General features: G+C 33.8%; 1 protein-coding gene across 1 annotated transcript in view; it reads left to right on the top strand.

The window, feature by feature from the left end:
- Positions 1-4,343, top strand: part of LOC106137617 (homeotic protein ultrabithorax) — a 127,385-nt gene extending 123,042 nt beyond the window's left edge. The window contains exon 3 of the mRNA XM_060946195.1: positions 1,981-4,343. The gene's annotated coding sequence lies outside the window, so the exon portion shown is untranslated. The remainder of the gene's footprint in view (positions 1-1,980) is intronic.
- The last annotated feature ends 14,871 nt before the right edge of the window (positions 4,344-19,214 follow it).

The following is a 19,214-nucleotide window of genomic DNA, read 5'->3' as shown; positions in this document are numbered from 1 at the left end:
AGACGTCCATCCAAATTAGAAAAGAATTTAAAGAGTAAAATATTTTTTATTATTCTAAACACAAGGACTCATACGAGAACTAAGCATTGTTAAGGGTAAATTTCGTTCATTTTAAACACTATACACATTAATTTTCAATGAAATAGATTTTATCGTATATTATTTTATCGTAGATAGATAAAATAAATAAATAGAAAAAAAAGTGCCATACAAATTCCACTTAAACGGAAAACTTAACCGAAATTTTTCCACTCCCGAACCGGTCTTCTTCATCTGTAGTTGTAACACATAATCGTATCAATTATTCGGTTGGCGTCCTTCTTGTTTATTACCACGGCGGCCTTTTTGTACCACTGCCTACCTAAAGTTCATTCGTTTTGTCGGAAAAAACTAATTTTGGTAGCAAGTTAGTAGCCGTTTTCCGTCTAGTTTTTATAAAAAATATATTTTGTTCAAAGAGCCACATGTTTTAAGTTGTCGTAAAAGACTACTATAATGTGCAGCAAAAGTGTAAATAAGTAATCCGCAGGAAATTTGGAAACGTTTTCTCAGCATCACGAGTACGATTTCCTAAAAGGACACCGGCAACTGAAGCTAACAGTTGAGAATTGTAAGAATAAGTGATTGAATTCACGTTACGAACAGAGATAAACTAAACCTATATAAAAACCTTACAAGAAATCTTGTTTTGGTTACGAAATAAAACTTTAACCAAAACTGCATCGATGTAACTTCATTGTACAATAATATAATAACTGAAACTAACAACAAGACGTAGCGAAGCGTTGTAGCAATTTTGTTATATTCTTTTCTGCCGACTTTGGTCCGCTTGCGCCTAGCGTATACCCTGCGTCAGCTTTGATAAAAAATGTATAGAGATATTAATACATCTTTCAGAATAAGTTTCGCCATCTACATTTGGATATTCATAAACAAAATAAATATACAAAATTCATATACAAATTTATGGATATTTTGACTTTACCTTTCTACCAAAAGATAAAGTAGTATTAAAAGTAGATAGAAAATAAAATATTCATCAGAGAGAGAATAAAATACGGATACTTCTTAATGTAAGATCTATGCAACTTTTTCAGATTAAGCATTTTAACATTTATTTTATTATTCCTAAAATACAATAATTAATTTTTTTTGCTGAGTAAAGCATACGATACAGCTACAAAAGAAGGCAGCATCAACAAAATAATGATATCGAGCAAAAAAGTAGTAAAAAAAATTTCTATGTAATTCTTATATCTATGTCATAATAAATAAAGTTAATGATGAAATGTTTCTATATTTAATTTCACATATTTTTCGTAAGAAGTTTTATTTATGTTGTCCTGTTTCTGTTGTGCATCACTATTTTGTATTTAACAAAATATCATAATCTAATAATGAAATTTTTAAAAAGATTACCTATTAAATAAAAATATATGCACCAATTCATCACATTTACAACATAAAAAAGTTGGCACACTAGATTTGTCATTGTCACACTAGGAACCGCTTGCTACAAACCCCATCGTCTTTGTAAATCAGCATATGCAAAGTGGTATAGCAATAAATCTAGTCGCTCTTGCTCGTTCTCGCATCATGTTACATCTTAATTTCAGAGCCAGCTTCGCAGCCAGAGATACAGCCTTTTATCAAATACGTATTACACTACAAGTTAACTTTAACCAAAAAACTTCTTTCCGTGAGAGCAAGTAATAAATAAAGCTTCTCTTATAATTCTGAGTTTGTTTAAACATGCCCATGGGCCATTATTTGCATTTTAAGACTACCCGTGTTTACAATAACGTATTCGTCGCAATATCGCAGTGCTAAGATTAACATAACTATGCACGATTGATTTATAACTGTTTCGTTGCATTGTAGCTAAAATTATCAATTTGGCAATTTGTCCAAACACGCTAACATTTTGATTTCCTTTTTTGATTGGCAGTTTCATTAATTTCGCTTTTCCTTTTGTTTCAGGTGGCCGTCGTGTAATCTGTCGATTGGTAGGTGTTAGGCGAGAATTATCAAGTCTTGACGTCACTTAGTGCGCCCCGCCTTAGCATGCCTCGAATAATTTTCTATGTCGCGAGATCAAGATATCAAATTCGACTATCAAATATATTTTTGTCCGCCCACACGACCGCTTAGGCAATCGACTGCCAGTGATTTATGGTCAAAATTTCCCGTTAGTAACGCTTACCGAGCACACTCCGCGTATCACTATTTCACAAATAAAAGAACCAGTCTCGATATCATCGTCGACTATAAATTATGTGAAGCTCGGGTGAAAAATCGCGGTTTGGTGTCCGCTTATTTATAGGTCTTATGAATAGGTACCGTAAATAGGATCGATATTGATTAGTCTGTGATGAGAGTGATACGCGCTTGTGAGCTTGAGCGCGAGCAGTTATCGTGCTCGACTATCTGTCTGATCTGCTATCGCATCGGTTCGGTGGCTGTTCACTAGGAATAGGTCGGGTTCCCGCGTTCTGTGCCGTGATATATTGTTCCGCATCTCCCTGTATAAATCTTGAACGCCTGCTGAGGTACACGGGACGCGGCCGCGCGCCGCAGCACCGAGCTTCAAATGGAATTGTGTTTTTATTTATCGTGCGAATCGCGCCCCACTATCGCTCACTCGAAATCGCACTTTATCTGCCAAAACCCGAGCCGAATCCGCGGCGAGGTTTGCAGCTCTTTGTAGTTACTCACTCATGTGTACGCGCTTTAGTTTTCTTTGCATATGGCTCCTTTTCAAGCACTTACTCATGACTATTCCAAGTCTGCAATCGACAATACATTATTTTGTATATTTTGATATTAATTCTAAAGATAGTGGGGCAAAGTGAATTCGTACATGCTTATTTATTAACACGTTCATTGTTGGTGTAACTTTAAAATGCTCAATAAGGATTTATAATTTTAAGTATAAATTATGAAAAGATTACTTTTATTTGCCATGAACATGTTAGTATTTATTTGTAGCGTATATTTGATATACAAATGGTTTGGTAAAAGTCAAGGTTCACCTTGAAGATTGCATTGAACGTGTTAAAATACCTAATGTAAATATTAAGATTAGTGTAAATGTATTTGTAACAGAAATCTGATGTACAACGTCTGTATACGTTCGTAATACATTAACTAGTGATACCTGTACCTACTACAGACTTACAAAACATTTGTTGGCATGTTACACGTAAAAATATGATGTATGTATCAAGACTATTTAATAAATTTAAGATCGGCATCCGTGAATTTGTCTTTCGACATTAAAATTGATTTATAACCATTAAAATATGAATAAAGATAGTATCTCGACATGTTCAGTATAAATAAAATTCGCATAAATAATTATATTTTTAGGGAATTTACATAAAATTTAATATGTGACATGCCAACGGTCCTAAATACGTAATACAAAGGCTTTAGTATGAAGAATATTCCATTTATTAGTCGATAGCTTAACTTATTCTTAGACAAATAGTTTATCTATAGTCACGTTAAAATGACATGAATCAAAACTAGTTGTGCCCAGTATACGAATAGCTAAATAATTTAAGTAATATTGTAATTTATGATAAGATACATTAGCGGTAATATTTTTGGATTCCTATAAACATATACGTAAATGTCTTCATTAATATAAAGATGAGCAAAATTTGGCCAAGATTCTTTCACTTAATTTGTTTTTTTACCTTCAAAGTGCCAAATTGTTTTGTATTAAATATATGTATGTAACACATTTTTCGTCTTATCAAAATATACCTCTCAAAGTTCCTTTTTATTATTACGTGCCGCTTAATTTTTAATCGCCTGTTTTAGCGAAAGAATCTATGACTAAGTTTTCTTATCAAATTTTGTTATATATTGTACATAATACACATTATTTATATGACTAGCTTTTTTCATAGATGCTTAACAGAATTTTAATCAATTTTTCCGTGTAATTTTTTATTCTAAATTTGAATACTTGTTTACAGCCACTGTTTTTGACTAAAAATGAGATACGGTAGATTTATAGAAACACGAAACAGTTGAAATGTTTATTTATTTAATTGGAATCGTGCTCAGGAATATAATGCGTTAAAATTTGTCCCTTAAACAAAGCATTTGTCATACGTAATTACTAGGTAGGCCCAATTTATTGTAATGTAACATAATTAATATTAAATAGTAATAAATGAAGAATACTTAATGAACGAGGGATTTTAGTGTAGAAAATGATTTAAATGTTTGTGTTTCATGATTGTAATTGTGTGAAAAGTTGTGTAATGTTATATTACCCGTCTACCTATTTCATATACGAATGAGAAGCGATATTATAATTTTTTGTACAATGTCGGCTATAGTGCGAAATGGATCTGCATTAAATAAAATTCTGTTACTGTATAAACTGCTTTTATTTTAATTTACCTGAGTTCAGTTACTGTGCTGGAAGACGTCGATTTAATACGCAATTCGAAACCGCCAAGAAATTCTCAAGAGTTGACTTTTGAGTTCAAAATTATATTTCAATTATCCATTATTATAATTTCTAGAAAATAATATTACTTGTTGCTTAAACTGCACTCTGTTTTCGAAAAGTTTAAGAGTTCATTCGCTATTACAGTTTATTATTAATTGGATAAATGAAATCATACCTCTTTCGAGAAAGAGTAGGCAGAAACAAAGTATTTCCACTTGCCACGATCCCTGCATACTTTTAAGCATATTATCGTACGAATACATTATTCTAAAGACGTAGGTATACTCGTATCTGCCGGCACAAAAGTAGCCATGGTGTCGTGCCAAACAGGAAGTGAGCATGCAAGGCCGCCGCGGGATGTGGGGTTCGAATCTCGACGAATACTCGGCTTTATATGCATTCGCTAAGCATCCACTGGCTTATTTTGACGTATTTTATTAGTTATTTATTCAAAGAAGTTTTGTGAGCAGCTTGGAAAGAGAATTTTTATTTCGCCAGATTGATAGGTATTGTAGGAAAAGTTTATTAGCAAGAAGAATTAAAAGTCTGGAAAAAGTTTATCCAAAAAAATATTTTTTATGTTATGTAATTGCACTTTTTAAGAAAAACTCCTACTCGCATAACGTTTGGATATATAGGTACTCTTTTTATTAGTTTTTTTATCAGTCTTTTCAAGACTGTTGGCTCTGTCTATCCCACAAGGGATATAGACGTGACCATATGTATGTATGTACTCTTTTATTACATAGGTATAGGTTTGTGCTATACCCAAATATTTGAACATATAATGTATGACATTATAGCAGTTAGATAATTAGGTACTTAGTTTTCAATTTTACCGGTTAGGTATTGGTGAATGTGAATCCGACAGAAGCATCTACGTTTAAAGTAACAAATTTTACTATTATTGATACATAGATACATACAATCCCGTCTATATCCCTTGCTGGGTAGGTAGAGCCAACAGTCTTGAATAGACTAAAGGGCCACGTTCGGCTGTTTGGCTTATTACGATAATTCGTTTGTAGTAAATGATCACAATAACTTCGTCATTTGCTGCGACACCGAATGACTCACTTATTCTAAGTTTTAAACCATAAAAAGTCAAGATTACGACTGTCTTAAACTTGTTTCTCGGTCATCGGTCACTTGTCCGAAGCCGGCCAGATACTGTAGATAACACTTCTTCGAAACACGACATAGACTGCGCCATAGTTACAAAACCCATTTAGTTACAGCGGGGATTTCTACCATTATTTATAACTCAAGAAACGGAGGCCATTTTTTATAAACCGCCTAAATTTGGCGGTCCGTCTGCGGGTCCCTTATAAATCAGGGTGTATTAGGATTACCACAAGAGTAATGACTCCAGTTCACCTGGATAGGGCCTGACATTACTTAGCCGGTTGCTCAAGCGTTTAGTTTGAGTAGTTCTGTCATATGTATCGGATTATGAATGGTGCTTGAAATTGAGGGAGATGGACATTAATTTGAAAGTGAGCTGAAGAACAAATGCGTCAGTTGGTTTTTACGCTTCCTTGTTGCGTTATAGAAACTTAAGAATATTTTTTTATGATTCCTGTTCAATGAAAAATGCTTCTGTCTATCCTGTTCGTTGGTACAAACTTGGATAAGTATATGTAATTTTATATTCAATATCTTTAGTTTTTTTTTTGCATATCTTAAAATCATTGCCTTTTTTGTATAACGTCATAACTAGCCAGTTACGCATACAGTTTTGTACAAAATTCTAGCTCAAGCTATAAAGTATTGTGGAAACACTACACTTAACGAAAAATTAAGCTATTCCATATTTTCTGGTCACCAAGCAGCACGTCTATAATATATTGAAAAATAATACTAAGTTTATTAGCAAAATTTCAACCACATTTTCGTTACATAAACCAACAAAATAACCGTAACCTAATACAGGGTTACTTTTATGCAAGAATTAAGGCTCCATGACTGGCTTATAATTAACGAGCTAATTAGCAACCAGAGACGGCACTTTATTAGGGAACTCGTGACGCCACGACAAAGATATCGGATTTTGGTACTAGTTTAATTAGGTATTTTCATGTTACAATGGGTACTATGCCTATACCTAGTGTACATTTCATCGATAAATCGCCATGTGCGGTGCCTGTTCGTTATTAAGTCTGTGGTGTACTGACATTAAGGGCTATTTTATCTAAAACCTATGTATATATATCTAATTTTGCGTCATACTGAATTTAAGGATTTTGTGTAAACTGTTTGCTATAGTCAGTTATCTGCTTCAATCTGTAGGTATTAAACATTCTTTTTTTAAATGCTATGATAGTACATACGTCTAAATATCCTACATATCATTATTAAAAAGTATTTTTAACATAACATTAAGACTAGCTCAAACCTTTTTTGGGTTTGTAAAAGATCAGGTTGTTGGTAAATATATGTTTACAGTTACAGAATAATCTGAGATGTAGACAAAACTCGTTATAAAAGACAAACATTGCTTAAGTAAGTAATGTTTGTGAGAGAAAGGCAAATAAAATTGGGATTCTTCTTTTGGGCAAGCAACCCGCTATCTCTATGCTGAACAAGGCCTCTTGGTCTTTTCAAGGCTTTGTCTACCCTTTAAAGGACAGAGAAGTGATTATATGTATTCATTTATATGTAAGTCAAAAGCAAAACTCATTTTTAGGTCTGAAATTAAACTCAGAACAATAATTTCCTAGCGTGAAACGCAATTGGCTTGCACGCACCTATAACTCTATCGAAGACATATTGAGTTATCTTAATTAGTAGGATTCGAACTCCATATCTCGCCAATCCTGTTCTGCTGTCTTATAAACCTGATTGGTTACAACTAAGTCTTGTAAATTATTGTACAACATATTGAAAACATTGACATTAACTCATAAATGAAAAGCGAGAAACAATCCGGAAATTTATTTTTAATAGCTCAATAAAGTGATGCATACTATATTGTGTATAAGTAAGTGAACATATTAAAATTTGGAACTTATCTTTGTACAAGGATACTAATATCTTTTAATACTTTTTTTATAATTTCCGCTCAGAGTAGATTAGAGGAATCGATCGAACTTAAGGATATACTAAAACTAGTGTACCCTGAAATTCTAAATGGGTTCATGACAGTAATAAATATATAAAATCCCTCAAAACAAATCTCGACCTTACATTGGGACTAAATCATCGTTATTTATCTATTGAGAACACATACATACATACATATAATCACGTCTATATCCCTTGCGGGGTAGACAGAGCCAACAGTCCTGAGCGGACTGATAGGCCCCGTTCAGCTATTTGGCTTTAAGATAGAATTGAGATTCGAATAGTGACACGTTGCTAGCCTATCGCCTAAAAAGAGAATCTCAAGTTTGTAAGCCTATCCCTTAGTCGCCTTTTACGACATCCATGGGAAAGAGATGGAGTGGTCCTATTCTTTTTTGTATTGGTGCCGGGAACCACACGGCACACAACTACTCGATATAATAATAATAAGAGAGAGATATAAAAATACAGAGCTAGAGCTATAAAAATGACTTGGTGCTTCTATCAGTTTATACCTAAGTATATCACCTTACTCCTGTATCAGTAACGTAACGGATTGTGATGAGGAAAATTTAACTACTTTCAGGGAACAGCATCGCTGTATGAAAATTAGAATTCCCCAGAAAAATATCCCCATGATCCAGGAAGTATCAATTTCTCCTTGTTTCAGCGAGTATACACGAGCATAAATCCGCATCGGCCCCCGCAGGGGGACAAGCGGGAATCGTGCGCGAGATAAGATAGACGTTGCGCGTGCGCACCCCGCCGCGACCACTAATTAAGTCTTTACCTCTTTATTGTTTATTTGCTAAATTATAACTACGATCACTAGCTTTTTTAGACAGTGAATGGAAGGAGAAATGAAAGAGTTTCTTTTAAGATACGCTAGATTGTCAGTATCGTAAAAATTATAACACAAAAATAAAAATATGACAGTTTCTCCACAATTTGCATTATGCAAAGTATGAAATTTCAAAACGAATTTCATGCTCTGTTTACAATGAATGCATTTATTTTCTGAACTACTAAAACTACCTTTAGATACCTTTTGTCCACGAAATTTTAAAACCACGAAGGTAACTTTTTGAATTCAATACAGCACTTAGAAGACAATAGTTCACTTGCTTTGCGCTATTGTGACAGAGTTCACCGCATAACTATGCATATTGTGGGTAGACAAAGCGGTTTGTACGACCCGTCATAAATGCATGATTTACACAATTAGGTACCTCGGAAAGACGACTATAAATTACTATTCCACTTTACTCAAACCTGAACACCGTACGTTTTTAAACGTTACTCTATATTAAACCTTATTGCTGGATGGAATAGCGCTGGCAAAGTCGCAAAGGTGAAACATTTTTGTAAAAGGAACGATTATTCACAGGTATTGTATGGGCTTACCACCCGCTAACCCAGGGATGCAAGATTCTTAATGTTTTCCATACTGATTTTAACACTGACATAATGTTTTATTGCACAAATCTCAAGCCGCTTGAAAATAATGGTGTCGAAACAAATATGCTATTTGTAAATATCATAACAGAGCAATTAAATCTCAACAGAATTGCGCAATGATATTGAGACAAAAAAAATGCAAACACACAACAAGTTGGGGACGTTTTGATGGAAGATCACGTAATACGAGTAAATACTCCTAACCAACAAAATTTTATCAAAAGATTGACGAATGTGTTTTAAAAGGCGGGGATCACAGTACGACAATTCGAAAGAGGTAATAAATCATCATGTATGTATATTAATTAGGATAGTATTAATTACTATCTTACTATTATCATCGTCATGGTAATTACGAGTATCCTTAGATCTTCTGTGGGAAGAAATATACCAATTCCATTTAAAACTTGACCTCATTCGACTGTAAAAGTGATACGCATCGTCAATTAAAATAAATATTTTGTTTTAAAGTATTTTTAATATCTACAAGCTGTGTCTTTATATTGAAAATATTTTGCGAAGAATACCTAAGTGTAATGCATTATTTGTATGCTACTGAGGCCGAAACAATAGCCGATGAAACGGCTGAACCGATTTGAATGGCGTTTTCTCAGATGTGTTAAGCTTGGCCCGACTTAAAAAATGCTACACATAAGTTTTTGCCTTCAGCCCTCTTAAGAGCAACACAGGGGGTCAGCTTTCGTTCGTTATACGCGGGCGTCCTCTTGTTATTTTATACATACATACATAAATATGGTCACGTTTATATCCCTTGTGGGGTAGACAGAGCAAACAGTCTTGAAAAGACTGATAGGCCACGCTCAGCTATTTGGCTTAATGATAGAATTGAGATTCAAATAGTGACAGGTCGCTAGCCCATCGCCTAAAAAATAATCCCAAGTTTGTAAGCCTATCACTTAGTCGCGTTTTACGACATCCATAGGAAAGAGATGGAGTGGTCCTATTCTTTTTTGTACTGGTGTCGGGAACCACACGGCACATATTGTTATTTAATGATATCGCTGATTTCCGTTAGAAAATTAAGAATACACAAAACGCAGACCTTATATCAAAAATTGTAATCATTATTCTACTTACGAACCACAAGACATGCGAGATACACATCAGAGCCGCAGCCTTCCTAATGTTCTGTCAATCATGCACCGGCTATGCCTTGAATATAAAGCGTCCTTTATTTGCAATCGCCTGATGATTTGTCATGTGGCTACTGGCCTTGGGTACTGGTAGGTACTGCAAGGTTTTTTACGTTAGGCTTTATTGTTGGTGTTTGTTCCGGTTGGTCTTGTTTTTGCTTCAGATATCTCTCCAGGATACGGAGAGAATTCTGAAGCAAAAACAAGACCAACCATGTCCCGATACTGAGAGGTTTAGGAAATCTGTAGAATATGTACTAAAATCTTTCTTGGTGATGGAAAGTAATTTTAGTTTTATGTAAGTATAATTTTAGACAAATCTATTCATTGATAAGAAAAGCCATTGTCCAAGCGTTGGGAATATAAAATGACTGCTGCTCTCGAGTTGATAAATCTATCAAAATAAGCTAAAAAGAAACAGTATCTTGACCTATAACAATCTTTTTAAGGTTTTTCTATATCAAGCACTTATACCCACCATTCTTTCCCGAGCTTGTATGAAGAGAGTTATGAATGTGGATGAAGCGAAGGAAGTATGCAGAGATCGTGGCAAGTGGAAAGAGGTAGTCTCTGCCTACCCCTCCGGGAAAGAGGCGTGATTTTATGTATGTATGTATGTATTCTTTCTAGCCAAGTTACGTAATCGTCTGTGGTAGGCAAGCCGCGTAGATCAGACATCCGATAGTGCCGATAGCTGATCGGTCACGTCGTTCAGAGCCATCGTGACTATCAATCGGAGTTCGATCCGGCGCTAGTGACGTCACCACGCTGTTGAATTGTAGACGGATTGGCTTTGATGCAGCTGGTAATAGAGGTTAAAGAGCTTGAAACTGTAAAAGGGCACCGCTTCTTTGGATAGATATTTTGTTACCTCGCGGCTGATTTTGGATATGGAATATTTTTTTTGTCCAAGAAGTTGCGTAATCAAGATCTTTCCAATGCATAGGTTTACATGTTAGGCTTGAGATAACCCAGCATCTGTAGCAAGGATATCACATGAAAATAAAGAGCATTTTCTCTCATTTGCTTGCAGCTACGACCCCAGGGTCAGCCACGGTTGTCACATGTTAAACTAATAATAAATAAATATTTATGGGCCAAATTACACAGATTGAGTTAGCCTCGAAGTAAGTTCGAGACTTGTGTAACGAGATACTAACTCAACGATACTATAATTTATAATAAATACTCATATAGATAAACATCCGAGACCCAGGCCAATCAGAAAAGTTCCTTTCTCATCATGTTCTGGCCGGGATTCGAACCCGGGACCTCCGGTGTCACAGACACTACGCGTACTACCGCCACAGAGGCCGTTTAAACTATGTGCTAGTTCTATCTTGTACTTACTACTTTGATACTTGCTCAATCTGTGTCATTTTCACTGTATGTATTTTATACTATAAGTATGTATTTTTTTCTACCCAGGCAGCCAGATCCTGGTCTAGAATTGCCTAACGTAGGTCCCGAAGCCACAGCAGTATCAATACTGCTGTACAATAGCGTTTATCAAATAACGGCAAATGCTTGACACGGCGGCAAGCGCATACGCAGTAGAAAGTTAAACATAGTCAATGACATGTAAACGCTATGTCTTTCTCAATACAAATGGCTTTATTTCACAACTAACATGTAAACTGGACACGTTTCTGCGATTAATAGTTGTCAAGTGCGAAACTCGTCAATTAAGTCAAGTGATTGATCGTTTTTCCTACATTTTAAAAAATTTCACATTACTTTTCGGTAGGTTGACGGTTGTTTATGATGTTATGAATTGATCTTAATCCATTTTTCTAATACATTTTTATGATAAGTAACATTTTATCTCCAATAAAAATATCTACATATTATCTGTTCGTTATAAACCTTTACACAATTTTTTTTCTTAACCTATGTCATTTTGTTTTTTGTGTTTAACATTCTCGATGTTTTTTGTGTAGATAAATTAGTAAATAAAAAAAATAATAATAATACTTTCACCGCAATAATGAGAGATTCTTGAGAAATCAATGAAAATTTTTCGTAATAACCTTTAAATTTAAATTTAGTAAATTTAAATCGTAGTGTAAAACATGTTGTCATCGATAAGAAAGAAAAGAAAAATCAGTTCTCCAATATAGCTATGCGATTTGCGTAACTTATACCATCAACGTATATATTTTTTTCATTTACGTAATAGCAACATGAACATGAAAATTAGGTGTCACATAATGAACATAAAACAACACACATAATAAATAAGTAGATATTGGTTGTTTGAAAATCGCACTATTACTCAATAAACAATACGCATAACGGGAAAACTCGGCGCATAAGCCTTAATTAAATAAAATTGAAATGAAAATGCCAAATGGATTTTACGTGCTTTCGTTAATGGCCGGTTGCGTATTATTTTCCAACATTTATTATTGTGTGTGTGATCATAATTCATGGCCAGTTTAATAAGCTGCTTTAAAAACAACATGTTTTCATTAAAGGCTGTTTGCTCGGCTAATAAGCTTTTGTGTAAATACCTACACTTTTTGCCTGTTTGGGCTGTTTTGAAATGATAATTGCTCAACTTGTACGCAGGTAAAGTATTCTATGGAATTTCATTTATTAATCTGACTTTTGTGTAAAAATAACTCGAATAGAGAGATTAGTAACAAGAATTTACAGGGACTTCATGTATTGCAAGCTGCTGCTTGGTAGCGAGGGAAAATAAAGTGAGTTCCAACTGTTTCTATTCCTGCTCGTAAAAGTCAAGCAAAGAAAAGGTAAATCAACTTGGAATTTTTTTAGGCGATTAGCAAGCAACCTATCAGAGTTTAAAAACTTAATTCTCTCATGTCATGATGATCTCCACACAGCTGATTGTGACCTTTCAGTCTTTTAAAGACGATTTGCTCTGTCTACCCTGTGAGGAATACAGATGTGATTATAATATTACATTATTACTACAACGTTTCCTCCGGGTCTCCTTTAGGGTGGTTGCGACCTGAACAATCTAGAAAGCGTCATCTTTCTAGCTTTGAAAGCTAGCTACATTTAAGAATTTAACAATGGGTAGGTATGTGATAAAAAAATCAATTATCGCAGGAAATTTCACCAATTTACGCCCTATTCATTTACGTCCGTTGCAAGTAAAATTCAAAGTCAAATCATGTTATGACGGCTGTAGGCATTAATACTAATGCCGTGGAATAACCCGAACAGAAAGTACAGCCTAGTCACGGAACGTATGAAGACAAAAATAAGCGAATGTGTGGAATTGTTAACGAAGTAGACGTATTTAAATTCAACACAAACATTCGCCCAGTTGCAGTATCGTTTGAACTGTACCAGGGCGACCTTTCGTCGGCTTTAGGTATGCTGTTCACTGCGACAAAAATTCCCTTACTCCACCTTGAAAACTTATAACCAGTTGAAAGAGAAGATTTTTCTTTGGTTGAGTACATAATATTTTCACAGGTCCATGAGAAACATCGCAAGGAAATCTGCATATGACAACAGTGGGCGTCTAAAAAGACGACATAATTGTTACATTACGTACAAGAAAGAAAGATTCTGCAATTTTTGATAAATTTATATAATTAAAAAGAACTTGTGTTACTGATAGAAAGTAGGAATTAATTCCTAACACTTATGCGTTACATACATGAACACTCACCTTTATAAAGAGCTTGGTTCTATCTATAGTGACCTCTGGCTTAGATATTGTTATGCGAGACGCAAACCCACGTGAGAAGACTTAAGGTAGATCTGTAATGGAAAGTTACCATTTTCACTTCTTTGGTTTAATAAAATTTAAGTTCTTGTTTTCATTACAGGGATTTTATAGAATATGAACTAAACGTGTAATGTCAGCCGAAAGTATAAATGAGCCAATTTTTATTTTGTGTATTACACAACTCATATAAGACTAGCTTTTAGCCGTAGATTCGCCCGCACGAATTAAGCGCCACCTAATGAATACATATTATTTGCAAATCACATGGGAACTTTAGCTTTTACTGATAAAAGGCCTAATGCCCTATGTCCTTTTGTAAACTCTTAATTATATAATATGCAAAATTTCAAGAAAATTGGCTCAGTAGATAAAGCGTGAAGAGACAAAATACAGTAAAACTTACTTTCGCATTAATAATTTAAGTTGGAACTTTATATATCGTGCGTAAAAAGTAAAAGGACATTTAATCAGAAAGTTATAAATTTTAGATCCTTTTTAATCTAAATTATATTAACTGTGTACAAAAAGCAAATTTTCAAAAAACCCGCGTCCATAATTCAGAATTTTCCCCGAATACAACACTTTTCTCATCAAGTCCCACATGTAAGCCGTGTATTAAAAATTCTATTTATTACGCTTTAAGTTGTTTACTAAACAATGTCCCCGAAACATTTGTTAGGGGAGAGCGGCGCGTAATTTTTTACGCGAAAAACACAGCAGTGCGGTACGTTTTGTAGGAAAAAAGGGAAAAAAGATGAGAATAAACAGACGACGAGGAATGGAGGGAGCGCTCGAATTTTGAATACAAATGTAAATTAGTATCTCCACTAATTACCTCAGCAGACACGTTCAGGGCTATGCGTCTTCTTGGCTTACGGACGTCCAATTTTTTAACGGCCACGGAAATCGGTCGGCTATTTTTCTCATTAGACCAGAATCAATGTGTAATTTGGTGGTATTTCTTGGGTGTTCTATAATTTAAATTGGTATATTTATAGTAGGAATTGCGGTTATTCGGAATTTTGTTGCCAGTTGTAACAATTGTGTGGAAGAGTTGGTAAGTGCAACAAGAAATACAATTGTATCATTTTATTACAACTATGTAAGTACTTTATTCTACAAAATTTCATCAATCTGTAAATAACGTTGCCTTCTCAAGACAATATTCTTTTTCTTATAAAGAGAAACTATCAATTATAAAGTTTTAATAGGTGCTGAATCTTCAACCCTAGATTAATGGAGAGATGCTACAGAAACAATAACGATCCACACAAGTTCTCATTATATTTCTTTCCGCGCTTCAAAAGAAAACTGTGCCTAATAGAAGTTTAATGCAGTATTTTAAAAATAATAATATTACATTCTTACTAACTGTGCTAACCCTTAAGTTGTGTTATTAAAGAAGAGTCTGTCTATTTTAACGGGTTTTTTTTAACTACGCGTTGAAACGCGACTTGATATTTTGAAAGTCTTCTAGGTTGAAAATCTATCTTTTAAACTCATTTTAAACACACAAACTAAAACAAATTAGTGATTTGAAAGTGAAATTAAAATCCTAAACAGATGTTGGACATCTAAAAAACTGTTCTATACCAACCATAAAGACGACTGTTAAAATACTGCCCTATGAAACTCCCACGCCTAATTAGACTTTGTAATACGGTACTTAACGCATATTTAATATTAACATAGCGTATCATAGTCGCCCGCGCTGTCGGAAGTATAAAAATGTTACCATCTTTTATTTTCACCCAATTTGCATGTCCCGTTTTAGAGATGTTGTCGGAATTATGCTCTAAAAACTTATTTATGAAGTCTGCGCGTACTTACGTACGTTTGTAAAAGATAATTAAGGGGTTATTTTCATATAAGTTTGTTAATAAGTGAGTGGGGTGGGAATTTTATTAATGTAGTGGGATAGGAACAACTTGCACCAGCGGCTTCGGTCACATATTATTTGTTACTAATAAATTGTTACATTCACTCAGACATCTGGATGTGTCTGCGGTGTTCATACGGGAGTCGGTCACTGTAAGAGCATAAGTAAGTCTATATGGTAGAATACATGGTCTACGTGGGATTTGAACCTGTCATTTTAATCTGTCACCGTAACGTTTTGAAAAAGACTTTTTTTTACTGATTTTCTTATATCTGATATTATGGTCACCCATAGAAATACCAGTGATGACATACATTTGTTCATGTCATGTTATATGTTATGAAGCATTAAAATATTGTTTATTACTCTAAATACACCTATTTGCTATTCAGCAGCTTATTAAGCTACTATGTTTACGACCATTCGTTCCACTTGAATCACTTATAACACTTAGATGTCACACGATAACTCTTTTTATAGCCACTATTGTATACATATTTATATCTTTTTAACTACAAAACCTCTATAACGGCTTTCGATCAGCTGTAACACTGTTTTATTGGCTGTAACATTACCAATCATGTCATGCACCTCTATTTTTAGACTCACAGGCCTTAAAAAAAACTCTACACTTAAAATTCTTAGTGTGAATAAAACGTAGCCATGTTAGACATAGATACACTAGCTTTGTAGGCTCAGTGAATAATTTTATTTTTATTTCTATTGAAAACTACTCACTGAATTTTAAAAGAGAGATAGTGAATGTGAAAAGGCATTTTGTCGTTTACAATTTGATCCAAGTGATTTCTCGTAAGATAAGAGTGCCTTCATTTTACCTGGAGTTGTGAGAGGAGACTGCATAAATGCCTAAAAACCATTACAACAGTTTATCAGATACATCAGGTAGGTTATCCTAATCTGATTATTAGTGTGGTTGATATTAGGATATATTGGCCTAGGAGAATTAAGATCCGCCCACCGTGTGATACAAAGTTTGAAATTATGTTAAATTTATCTAAAAATCGAAAAGATATTGTAAAAAACCTATCATTTGTTTTATGTGAGTCAATTAAAACATGAAACAACTGTCACACAATTTTGTATCTCATTCTATCATTATAATATCAACTCATTTCTAATATCTAATTGCGATAAGCACAGGCAGGCATATTGTGTTAAAATTGTCTTTATCTTTATCAAAATGGAAACTTGATCTAAACTAAAGAATATACAAAAGATATCGACAATATTTAATTGTATGACTGTTTAAACTGTTTAAGTAGACAACGAATTTGCAAATAATCCAAGTGTAACATCGATTGTGGTCACTTTACGACTCTTTAATGTGTTCACTGGCCACGCGGTTTTCATTGTGACCGCGGTACTAATGGTACTCACACTATTTGTTTTACCATGGCTAATATATTATTCTATCGTAGTATTAAGTTTATTGAGCGAAAACACAGCTTTTTTATTTGCTGCTATAACATCAAGAATGCTTGATATCGGCCTTGTTTAATACCTTTTGAAAGTTATTCAGATTTTGCGGTGGTAATGGTAAGTACACTACTTGTTTTACTAAGGATTTAGTGTATTATTTTGTCGTTCTATTAAGTTTAGTGAGCTAACCCGTGGCCTTTTTATTTGCTATTTCAACCTCAGAAATGCAACTGAACTTTATTAGTAAACAATTAAAATTAACAGATTTGATGGTTTCAAAAAATGTTTAGACTAATGTGAGATTCACCAACTCTTTGTTACTTTTATTCGTATGATAGATAACTGTTTAATTGTAGCTATCAATAAAAGCAGATTAAAGAGCGCTACATATTAAATAAATATATCACTCTCTAAATAAGTTTTTAATTAGTACACATATTTTTTTATTATTATTTCATTTCAATGACGCCTTAACCCACATTGAAAACACGCTGTGAGAAATGCTTGAAAACGAGCCCACTGTTTACAATATTTTTCTTTAATCCCCTTTTGACAAAATACAATAAAAGGGCATTACTACGGACAATAAGTATTAACAAATGGAAAATACGGGAGGGAATGTATCGTATCGTTATTTATCCGAATTCAGTTGAAGCAAATATAATCCAAGTTAAAACCCCATAAAGATCCGTCGGCGGTACGGAGAATGAATAGACCAGCCCACATTCAGGCGAGCTCATGAAAAGAGCGACCAAAAACGAATATATTCGTAGAGAGAAACGACTGAAATACATAGCGTGGTAGCCACCATTGAGTTAAAAATACTAGAATCGACTGCACTTGCCTCGTGACATTTGGCAGGATTCATTCGCTTAATTCCACTTTATAAACCACCTTTCACCAGAAACATGAAATAAATTTATATGATATCATTCTCAAATATTCATTTTAAAATATACCGAACATAAACTGACTAAATTTAATTAAAGTTCTCAATAAGATTGACAACTTAATAGATGAGACTGTCTTATGGATATTTTAAATAATATATAATAAAATAAATTTTCTTGTACGACTTACGTTTAAGATGGCAGTTTTTGTTTAGTAAATCCAAGTATGTATAAGTGGTACCTACATGACAGAGACTTTGTTTCCTGGTTATCAATAAATGATAGCCAAGACTCAACATAAAAAAATTAAATGAAAATAAGTGAAGGAAAGCTTAACCAAAGTGTATGTAAATGGAACCCTTAAGTGAATACTTACCAACTGAAATAATAAAAATAATTAGATATTGATTCAGTTTTTAGATAGTTAGGTTTAGCAAAGGACGAAATAACATTACTAAATGTCACATCTAGACAGTTATATATCATTGACTTCCACGCCAGATCGCAGTGGAAATACCTCGACAAGAAAATAGAAATATAGCCAGAATACGGAGCGTAAACATGTTTACAGAGTCCGCTCCGATTAAAAACTGACAAATAAACATTCAATATACATTCATTCGAACGAAAAAGAAGACAGATTACACACACATTTCAGTGGCAATGCGAAATAATGCTAAAATTAAAATTATTTAGAGATAACACATAAAATACTGTAATGTACCTACTGTAGTGTTAATTAATAGACGTCTATTGGGTTGTTTTAAATACCCGTTGAAAATATACCTTACTTATAGAAAAGACAAATAGAAAAACCTTTCACTCATATAAAAACGTTTTATCACTGAAAGAAGCTACGCTTCTCATGTAATATTAATACAACAATTACATAATATATGATCACGCCTATTTTCTTAGGGTGTTCTTAAAAACTTTACATAAATATTTAACTGTTTTACTTACCTTTGCTATTTATTTTTAATTACCTCTTAAAATGAGGAGTCCTGTTTGCCCCATTCATTAAATTGGCAATACATTACCGACATTAACAGGCCACAATTTTTATAATTTATTGATATTACCTCTCCCGAAAGTAATTCTAGATAAATGTTCCTAATTTGGCGAAGCGTGGTCAAATTTACTTCGGAAT

The sequence above is a fragment of the Amyelois transitella genome, chromosome 10 (genome assembly GCF_032362555.1).
Source record: "Amyelois transitella isolate CPQ chromosome 10, ilAmyTran1.1, whole genome shotgun sequence".
Classification (NCBI taxonomy): Eukaryota; Metazoa; Arthropoda; class Insecta; order Lepidoptera; family Pyralidae; genus Amyelois; species Amyelois transitella.
Note: the sequence above shows the minus strand (reverse complement) of the source record. Positions and strands in the feature narration are given on the sequence as shown.